Source organism: Cryptomeria japonica, chromosome 8 (genome assembly GCF_030272615.1).
Source record: "Cryptomeria japonica chromosome 8, Sugi_1.0, whole genome shotgun sequence".
NCBI classification, from domain to species: Eukaryota; Viridiplantae; Streptophyta; class Pinopsida; order Cupressales; family Cupressaceae; genus Cryptomeria; species Cryptomeria japonica.
Window position 1 is genome coordinate 593527664 of NC_081412.1, and position 11816 is coordinate 593539479.

The window sequence follows — 11816 nt, forward strand, 5'->3', positions numbered from 1 at the left end:
GAAGGAAGTTCTTCCTTTGAAAGATAAAACTAATGTCTTCCCTCAAGAAGATTCCCAACCCATCCCCATGGATGTGACTATATCTATGCCTAATAAACCTTCTAAAAGTAGACCTATACCTCCTCGTCATGATGGACTTGGTCTTCTTCCTAAACCAAAAATTCCTCCTTTATATGGAGCAGTTCCTCCTCCTTCTTTTTATAGAGAGAAGAGACCTTCTTCTTCTCCTATTATCCAGCCTAAGAGACCACAACCTAAACACCCAAGTAATAAGGATGAGAACATTCCTCCTCCTCAATCTTCTCAACTTCCTACTAAGACTAGACGAAATCGTTCTGCACGTGAACGCCGATGAAAGCGTCGTCTTAGAGCTCAAGCAGCTACTTCTCAAACTTTACAATCTCCAAAGACACCTTCAACAAGCATTATTCCATTTTCTCCTCAGCCGGAAATTGAGCCTAAATCTCCTAAACATAAGATGCATGATGGTCTTGATCCTGTACGAGTTAAAGATCCTATTTTTATAAATCTTGATGATGATATGGATGAAAATGTTATTCATGATGAAAATGTTACTTCTCTTGCTTCTGATAGTGAATATGAACTTGTTGACGTTGATAATCATTTATCTAATGAATTTTCTAAAGCACTTATCCTAGCTCCTAGATAAGAACAACGTGGCTTGGAACATGAACATAGCCCTTGTTTGGATCTTGTGATAGCTCCATCTGCTGTGTTGGATGTTCCTCCTCTAGCGTGTTCCCTACCTTCCCAAAATATTGATCAGCAAGATCGGGGGGTAGATGACGTGCTAGACTAGTTACATTAGCATAGCAGATTCTCTCCCCCTCTCTTTTGTTACTTCTTCTATATGTTATTCTCATTCTTCTATTTGTCGTCCTTAGTGTTGTCTACTTGAGGACGATGCAAAGCATTGAGATCTCTTTTGGTCTCTCTCATGTTGACTCAAAAGACACATGTGTTCCCTTCTTCTAGGTGACCTTCCTTGATTGGGGAATGAAGAACAATTATGCATACATACATATGATATATATACATGACTTATCATACAGCATACTGACCCCGAGGAAAGTGAAGTCACCTTGTGCTTTGTGTTTTGTGTCTATTATCCTTGGGTTTATCTCACACTTGGGGGCTAAATCTATGTGATAATGTGCTCCTTTCCTTTCTCATTTCTTATGTGTATCACTACGTTAAAACAATCACCCCCATTGAGGCGTGTGCGATCGCTTTAACGTAGGGGGGCATACACCCTGTCTATCCCTTCATGATACTTGAAAATTTCTTGGCAAACTTAGCTTTGCCTTGAAAATTTTCAGTATTTCTCTTGCATGACTCATAGTGAGGGAACCTTACTACTAACAGTCATGGTTCTCCCTCGTGATCTTCCCTTTTACTTTGTCAATTGAAGTCGTAAGATCCTTAGTCCACTGGGGGCTTGGTGTATCTTGCCTCCTTGACGTGGTGAAAGTCTTTCAATGTTGTTTCCTTGTACTTTACCGGAAGTATGAGCATACATACTCCCGCTAAAGTGGGGGCTAAATGTAGCATCCTAAAATTGTGACACTTGCAATTTCGACTGCATTTCGGTCTTCACGATGGCGACGCAACACACAACCTAAATGGAGACCCTGAAACTTGCTCACGACACTAAAAACTGCATTTTTCAAGCACCCTGGCCTGAACCTCCTTGCACCCTACTGTCCCGGGAGGTGGGACCAGAGCGCCCAGCGCCCTGGTCCTTCAGGACCAGGGCGCCCAGTGCCCTGGTCCCTGGGCCTATTTTGGGCCCGGTCTCCTAAGGGGTCTCGGGTCTTTTTGTTTGCAATTTGGAAATTAACTTTCCTGGTCGGCCTAAGGTCGGGAAAATCAGTCTATTAGCCCTAATTGACAAGTATATAAACTACATTTTCCTCTCTCATTTAGATAAGATGGTGGTAGATGGAAAAAAGGCGAAAGCAAGATTCAAACATTCAAGCATTCAAGCATTCAAGCATTCCTTCTAAGTCTCCATTCAAGGCTAAGTGTTGCATTCAAGACAAGGATTCAACCATTGAAGAGGAGATCACTTACTACATACTACAACAACATACAACATCTATACCTTCGCACATAAGGATACAAACATCCTTAGAACAAGGTATTAGTACTTGTTTTACAGTCATTTACATTTACAGCACTTGCTCATTTCTTGGTTAATTCCAAAACTGGGGTTTGACCTAAAGGCAAACCCCTAATCCCTAACCCCCCAATCGTCTTCACTTTTCTATGTGTAGGTTGCAGGTACGCGGCTGAAATTGAAGATCTGGAATCCTTGTGCAGAGACGAACGGATCCCCCTTTGTTTCGCGGATTTTTTGGAGGACCGTGGCGCCGGGCGCCATCGTCTCGACAACTTTTGCTCAAATTTGCAAGATAGCGCTGTATCAACATTTTACTGCTAATTCCAAGTCCGCAGCTTCATACTATATCCCTATCTCAGTTTATAAGAGAATCTTTGTCACTTTCTATGCATTCCTAGCTTAATTCCTCTATCGACATTCTTTACAAAAGAGGGTAGCCTTGCTTTCTTAACCCTTGAAACTCATTTAGCATCCAATCTTGCATTGTGTGGGATTGGATCTTGTGGGTTTCAACCCCTCTTTTGAATGTAAAGTATCTCCCTTAAGTGAAAACCATCAACCCTAGTGAGCCTCCCTTCTCTCTCCTCGGAGTTGGAAGAGGGGAGAGCAACTAGGGTTCGATCGCGATTTTCCGCTTTACAGCAATAATAATAGTTTTGAATCTCTTCTAGATCTCACAACCACCATCTTGAAAAAAAAATTGTAACCATTCTCTCACATCTATCCAACACTTAAGAGATTATGATTTAATCCTTTCACATAATATACATTGTCAATGTTATGCTTTCCATCAAAACTAATAGAACCTATTCCGACAATCTGTACAGTTTGATCATCTCAAAAACTTTAATAGAACCACGATCATATTTTTTAAGTTTTACAAACTTACTTTTGTCACTAGTCATATGATTTGAACATCCACTATTAATCAACCATTCATTTCTATCTCAAGAACTCTATCATTTCCTTCATAATTTTTGTTCAATCTTTCCCAGAATTCATAAGTAGTCACCAATTCAGTTTTAGATAGGGCACTAAAGATATCATACCTTGCTCATTCATTTTCTTCATTGGCTTCAATATCATCTAGGATAGTTTGACCATTTGCTAGATTTACATATTTAGTCTCCATAGCTTTCCAAGTATTGTAACTCATAGAAATCAAATATACTCTCATCTTAACTCTCTAAAAACTATAGTTAGATTCTTCAAAATTAGGAATACTAAATTTATGTGCCATTGGATCTTCTTGAGTGGTTAGTCTCACTTTCAAGGAACCAAGGATCTGATACCAATTGTTGAATATTTAGACAATTGAGATGGGGGTGTATTAGTTGTCAATTATTTAAATATTTTACTTATTCCACATTAATAGATATAGTAAACTAATTCCTGATTATTTAATCATAAATAGATATGAGCATGAAAGAGCACATAAATGAAACACCAAATTTTATATGGAAAACCCAAGAAGGGAAAACCCATAAAGAATTCTAATTCTTAATTATGAAACACTGGTTAGGGTGACACTGGTTAAGGTATTTTTTATAAAGGGTGGCTCAATACCAGAATTCTCACTATAGGTCGACTCATTGCTTGGCTAAAACTACCCAAAAAAGAAAGTGCTCACTGCCCAGAGAAAGGAGAAAGAAAGAATCCACTACTGAAGCACAACTACCATAAATTTGCAATGTTGGAAGAAACCTTTGGCTTATTGCCTTCAATACCTAATGGCAACAACACAACGATATTTATCAACCACAAATTCACACAACTTTGCACAAAATCACTTCAACAGGGGATAAATCTTCTTTTCATTCAACTTCCATCTTTTTGTCTTCATTACAATCATTCTTTATTTATATTGATCTCTAAAATGGAATTCTCTCGATTCGACCAAGGAATATACCAAAACCTAAATTTAAATAGGTCTTCACTAAGAATTATCATGGTGGAAAGGAATGATAAATGGACCACACCAAAACACATTACATTAAAAAAAATAACATGTTATACATACACCACAATCATCAGAGAAAAGAAAAATCATTCAATGTCTACTAGACCTAGAATGAACATAACTACAACTAGGACTCTAGAACAAATCATCACATCCTCAATCAAAATAACAAAGATAAAGACAAGTACAAAATAAATCCAAATATCATCATCAAAACTAAAAATGTAGAGACATGTAGAGATGTACAAACACTATTAAATATTATCATCATCACTGCATACACTTCTAGAGCACAACTTGTAGAGTGGAAAAATATAAGAATAACATCTCACTGCAACATCCAACAACATACCAAAGTTTTAGGACTACAACTATAATATATCATAAATACGGAGAAAAAACCAATTACTCAAACAAAGAACCAATACGTTGACATCAATGATAACCATACTGACACACCATCAACTTCACATTTGTAACAATAGTCTCACTTAATTCTTTTGAATCTTTAAGGAGAACCAGTAGTTCTACCTCTTTGTCCCTATTTTGGCATGTAGAATTACTCCTTTCCTTACATTTATTAGACTATGTTTTCTTTTCTTAAATAGACTTTCTTTTCTTTCCTCATTGAAAGGAGTGTCCTTCACAACCTTTGTCTCATTTGGATTCTTAGATGGACTTTCCTTTCTTTCCTCACTTTGAGGGGTTCCCTTTATGACCTCTATCTCATTTGGATCCTCAGAATGCATATTTATCTATGGAGGACTAGGGGATTCACTTGCATTGTTACCAATCTTCTCTAGTGATGATATATCAGAACCACAAACCAATTCTGGGTATTTTGAACACCCTACTTGTATTTTATCCCTTGTAAAACAAAGTTCTAGATGTCCATCTAGCAAGAGGGTTACCTTTTGTTTCCATCTTCCACCATCTAAAATTATTTCTATCTCTTTATAAATTCCAATCTCCATGTCTATTTCAACATAAATATTTACAACATCCCCTATTTTTCCATTTAGAAAATCTTCATCAACACCTAAAAGGTTTCTAAGCACATTCCCAATCCTAATTATTGCTTCTCCACTCCAATATTCTCCTAGTAGCCCTACCAAATTTAGCCATTTGACTGGTTTATTTATCTTACATTTCATTGGATCAAATTTTGGATTCTAGTTTAGTTTACTAAAATTAGATCCCTTACAGAAACTTAGGCTCCCATATAATTTGTCATGTTTTTGATTCATATCTATGCATTCTATAAGAAAAAAGTCATTTTGAATAGGGCATTGTAGACACCTAAAAATGTCTCATTACTAATAGCACTAATTATTTGTCTTTATTAATTAAATAATTATTTAATTATTTAATTAATCTAATTTTATTCTTCTAAATTAATATTTCTTCATCATATCTTAATTATTCAATTTCCTTCCAATAAATTAATCGTGCAACCTCCCTTTCTTTAAAATAATTAATTAAATAATCTTTATTATTTAATTAAATTCAATTTTTAATCTTTCGTAATTAAATAATATTTTAAAACTATTTAATTATCTAATTTATTCTTTTTTAACTAATTCAAATATTCTCCTTGATGCTAAAGAGGCTGCTACTGAGGCTGGGAATGTGGATAGTGCTCCTAGAGGTGTAGCTAAAAGGACCAGGGTGAGCTTGAAAAAGGCTGCCTTAGCTTCTTCAAAGGAAATCTCAATTCTCAAGGAGAATATCAAAGAAATGCAAGGGATTAATGAGAAATTGGCTAATGCCCTTAAAAACATAATGTAATTTGTCTTTTTTCTATTTTTGTTGGTTGTTGCTAGTAGTGTTGGACTTTTGTGATGGCTTTTATCGAGTACTTTGTTGGTTTTTTCATTGTATGTCCTGTTTAGTTTCTTAATGCTTTTATCTTTTATGGTTCCTTTGTAAAGGGTTTTGGGGTCCCTTCAAAACCCAATTTTTCCATAATAAAAAACTAATTCAAATATTCAAAAAATTAAATTTCCCCAAATTCTAATTTGAGCTAATTTCAAATTAATGTGCATGTCATTTCATGATTTTGAAAATCCAAATTCAAATGAAATGTAACTCAAATTCAAATTTTAGGCTAATTTCCTATAACACATGCCTAAATTCCTAATTGGCACTAACTCTAACTTCAACTGCCAATCACCTTTTCTAACTAAGAAATCAGCTCAGTGAACGCATGAGTTAACTTAGTTAACTCCACAATCGCCTCTTCTAACTTCAAATCAACCTTTTCAAATAGACTGATCTAATTAGTTATCTCCCCAATCTATTTAGTTGACTAATTAATCAATTTAGTTCACTCATCAATCAAAAGAGTTTAACTCTCAATCAATTCTATCTCAACTTATTTCAATCATTGGTCAATTTAGTTCTCAAATGCATCTTGACCATTCAAGACTCTCCTTCAAAATCTATAAATTAAGCATCATTCTCCCATTTTTAACAACCACTATCCTCAAATTTCTTGTGTCATTTCTATGCAATATTTGCAATGCAATAGTCAGATAAATCCGACCACAAGACGTAGAGAGCAATGGAAGAAAGTAATTGATTTAGTAGAGAGGGAGTTTCAAATTTATTTGATGTCATGCTTTGTTGAATTTAATCATTTTTCACCTTTATTATAGTTTTGCTAATTGAATTTGAGTTTCTAATGGTTGACTCATTGAATTCAATCAATTAGGATAATTTTCCTCATAAAACAAATGGTGAACCTGATGTGAATCTACGGGCCTTCTATTTTTTATTTCTTTTTGTTGTGTTTTACATAATTTTGTACAGATTTCTGTATCCAAGCCTAGGTTTTCACATTTGACTGCATGTTGTTTCTCATACACCTAGTTCGTATTTCACATTCACAATATTCCCATTTTGCATTCATCCCTCAAGTTTATTGCATTTGACCTAGGTAAATTCAAGTAACATTTTGTTGAGAAGTAGATCAAATCTGATATTGCAAGGTTGTTTTTGTTCATAATTTAGTTTTGAATTAATGAATATTTTTCTGAATAGGCAAGGGCTAGCTTAAGATAATTCTAACAAAATGAGTTGTAGGATAAAGATTAAACCTCTAGGATTTCAATCAAAGCATAGAAGAGACACCTACAAAGACTCTTCCAACAAACTCTATGAGTAGAGAAATTAATAAATGAATTTGAAGAACAAATCTTATTTGCTCGATATCAAATTATCTTCTAGCCTACATATAGAGATATCACATAATCCAAGGAACCTATTAAGGGTTTAATGCTGATTTTTGAGGTTAAAAATTCTAATTTTCATGTCGATTTTAGTTTGATGAAAAATTCTATGTACATGCATCATATTTTGCATTTTCCTAATTAATATTTCATAATTGCTTAGCTATTATTTCATATTTGATGGTTGAGTATTTCACATTAGTTGTTATGGTATGTCGCATTAGTTATTTTAGCTTTTCGCATTTGGTTGTGTAATTTGGTTGTTTATGTTGTATGATGTTCTTTGTTCTACTAACTCCTTGTTATATAACATGTGGCAAATGAAGTATTATAGATGATGTTTCAATTGGTTGATGAAAATTTAAAACCTCAAACAACTAATCATTTTTCTTATAGGGGTACTTTAGATAATTGTTTGTGATTTTTCTATAATAAATCACACTTAATTTGGGGCATAAAATGAACCAGCATTTTCTATGATTGGAAAAATAGGATCATTTGTGTCTAACCCTATTAGTGGGCCTACCTCTCAAGAATCCCTTAAGGTCAGGTGTGATAGAATGACCCAAGCAGTACTATTCTAGTCTGCTATACAAAAAAGGGTGCGATGAAAGTCATAGCCCTCTAGTATTATCTCCTACAGTTCTTGCTAATCTAAAAGGTGTTTCATACTCTAATTATAATTATCTTGGTGCATGTAGAGTGATGTCAACCATGGAATCAAACTAAAAACCTTGTGTTTAGTGGCCGAAATCCTTAAAATTGATGGTTTAGGGAGTGTGCATCATACTAGGCTATATATATCTCTTATGTGCCCTTCAGGATGAGATAGGAATTCCCTTTCTATAAGATCTTCAAATCTTAGGGGTAAGAGAATATGGTATGTCTAAGAAGTGAGTGATGTGGTGGGGAAGCTAACACTACTAGAATCTCTATTTATCTGTCCTTCTTGAGGTATTCTATTTTAAATACCCCATTGGATGGTTTCCATTTTATCTAGAGTAAGTTTGTAATTGTTTTAAATCTTTCTTTAAATCATTCAATGTGTTAGACTAGTAAGAGTTAGTCCAATCTAGGCCTTGTCCCATGCAACTCTGATTTTTAGAGTTTGATAAAAAAAAATTCATTGGTCAAACTATCTTTATTGTCTTTTGAGTGCTTAAAATTCACCAGTTGACTTAGAACATCATAAATAATTCAAAATCAAATTGAAGTAAAAAATTCATATTTTTGCAATTGACCTAACCCTATTTTTCATTCAAGCGGTTAGTCTATTGCATTTCCACTACTAGGGTCTTGAATTCTCTCTACTCACATTTCACTTTCGTCTTGAACAAGATTAGGCTAGCCAAGCTGGTGCTCAATCAGATAATTACATGGTTATTTACACAAGTCCATGGCATCTCACTTCTTTTGTGATTGAACATTCCCTTTAGAATCTCTAAGTTATTACAGGTTGCATATCCTTGATAGTCCTCATTTCACATCTACATTATCTTAGAATCAAGTTTGATCACTTGCCTAGAGTGTCATTGAGAATTAAGAGACCTATTATTGTTAGTCAATTTTTAAGTAATCCTTGTGCCCTTTCTCATAAGTATAGTACAAGGTACCATCAATCATAGTCTTATCCTAGGTCACAACAATATTTGATATCTCTCTTGCATAGGTTTCACCAACCTAGTCCTTGGTCTTGTCCTCTTTATCATCTACATAGTCACTTTAGAAGTCATACAAATTCATCTAGAAGAGTCTCATAGCATGTATCAAGATGGTGTTACCTCATGAAGGCATCTTCCTAGTTTTACAACCTAACTTAGGACCTAAACGTACCCCAATATATACGAATCACCTTTGTTCTAGATGATAAAATAAGGAAAGCCTATCGGATTGAAGTTGAGACTAAGAGATAAATTCTTCAATAGAGGATTGAGAGACTTTGGCTTCAACAACAACCTCCTTGTCCTAACCCATTGTAGAGTGTCTAGTCAAACTGTATCATAGTTTTCCTCCCTCTTTAGGTTCTTGTATTTAGGTCCTTAGTGTGTTGTACCCTATCATAGATTTTGCATTGCATCTTTGATTTTTTTTAGGAGTCTTTATTCCCATCACTTGATTGCAAAAAGGTAGGAGTTAAATGGATTCATCTAGTGACCCCATGTTCAATCCCACTAGCACCATGAATTAGTTATCTTATCCACACAGACAACCTCGAAGGTGAGCAACTTTATCATCAAGTACTAATAGCTTACCCTCTCTAGATGAATTTAAACACAACCTAACAACTAAAGAACTTGAGGCTACACAATAATAAGATCCATAAGTTATCACAATCCTCAATTCTCTCCTCAATCATGACATGGATAGATATCTTTCATTATTGTGTCAAAATAGAGCTAAATTACCCTTTGACTTTGATGTCACAACAATCTTGCCAATAGAGACTATGTTAAACCAAAAAATGAATCAAACATTAGGATCATCTATTCAACACACATTGCATCCTCTAGTTCTACCTACATTCTAATTCAAAACATACATGTGGAAATGTTGACCGAAGCCACCATGGATTCAACCAAAATTTCACATTCTAGCATGTCATCTTCAAGTGGACGCATTACATCATAAACACATGTCAATGTTGCCTCACAAGAAACAACAAACATCTCGAACATCTCAGCTCAAATTCTAGCTAATATTTCTCAAATTTTGGTTCCAACAAGTACCTTGCAACCTACAATGAGATTTTTTTATGGGATTGACTTATAACAATCAAATCTTGAATCAAGGTCCCACTAATCCATTTGGCGGAACTCAGCCTAGTGTTAGTACACCCTTTGCTTACAATTTTGGACCTAGTGAGATTAATAGTACACAAATTCATAACTGATCAATGTTCCAACAACCTTTGGTGTAAACAAATATTAATAACTTTGTTGGAAACACTTACACATCAAATACACCATTGAATCAAATAGACCTTCTTGCTCAACAAGTTCAGGAATTATAGAGATAGATGACGGATATTTAAACAAGGAATGAGAAGAAGAGATACACTATGGAAAAGGTGACATGAGGGACCATATCAAATAATTCTTTATTTCTTGCACAAAAGTGACCGATGAAGATACATACTTGATGTGCCTATTTCCTAAAAGTCTTGGTAGTCAAGCCCCAGAATGGTTTTCACATTTACCCATGAAGATAAGCTCATGGGGAGAATTAGTAGAACAATTCATCACAAAATTCTCACATAACATAGATAATCTCGTGACATCGATGGACTTATGTGCTTCTAGACAAAGAGAAGGTGAATATTTTTCCTCCTTCCTATAGCTTTGGCGCTCCCTTTCTCGAAGATGCCCCTGTCATATTTGAAAATAGAACAAGTGGATATATTCACAAAGAATATCATCTCTTAAATCAAGTACCCATTGCAAATGAAATGTCTCAATTCATTTCATCAAGTCATAAAAAAAGGCTTGAAATTTGAGAGGGGTCTAACTGAACAAGTTATTTTGAAGAGTAACAAGGAGAGAAATTTAGCCAGTAATACAAGTAATGAAAAATCCAAATTCTAGTCAAACAATAAAAATGTGATAAATGATGGAGTTTATGTTGGATTGGTAAATAGAACTCAACTGGTGGTTTCATTACAAGGACCTGTCAATTCCTTCTCTCCAAATAGGAACCAATCTTAGGATAATAATGTAGTTTCCACAAATGGAGTACATTCTACTAATTCTCGACCCCCAAGAAATAATGTACCAAAATGAAATTATACGCTTCTTGGGGAACCCATTGAATCCAAAGATTACTTTAGTGGTGAATATTTGCCAATGGCAAATTTTTAACATCAGTGACCTAAGAAATGGTGAATATTTTGTACCAACTGGGGGTGGCCATGCTACTAGAACTTATCAATTTTTGTCAAATTCATGGCTTGATCACCATATGTTTTATGTAATTAAATATTTCTATGCGAGGATTTCGCCAATACAATATACGGTGGACACACGATAAATTTAATGTTTTTGCCTGCACTCTCCAAGGTTACCTTAATAGACGACCATAATTTGCCTATAGGCATATTAAGATTTGTTATCCAGTAGGACCCAATTCTCATGACATTTTGCCAGCTATATTATATTTGCCAGTTATTTGGACAACCCATAATCGCCTCAAAAATTACATAAGTCATGTTATAGTTAAGCGGGATTCACCAAATATTTTTATACCATATAAAATTCCTACGGTGTTCACCATATAAGAATTGGTATAAATACATTCAAAGATCAGATCTATCTCTACATAATCTGATAGGTTCTAGGCTCTGAATCACATCAATAAATGAAGTTTCAGACAAAGGAAAATTGAATTGTTGTTGACTACATTGGCGACTGCTAGTGACTTAAAGGTGAGTGGTCATATTTTTGAAGTGTTATAATATTATTTTGAGTTTATCTATATATGTTTGGACTAT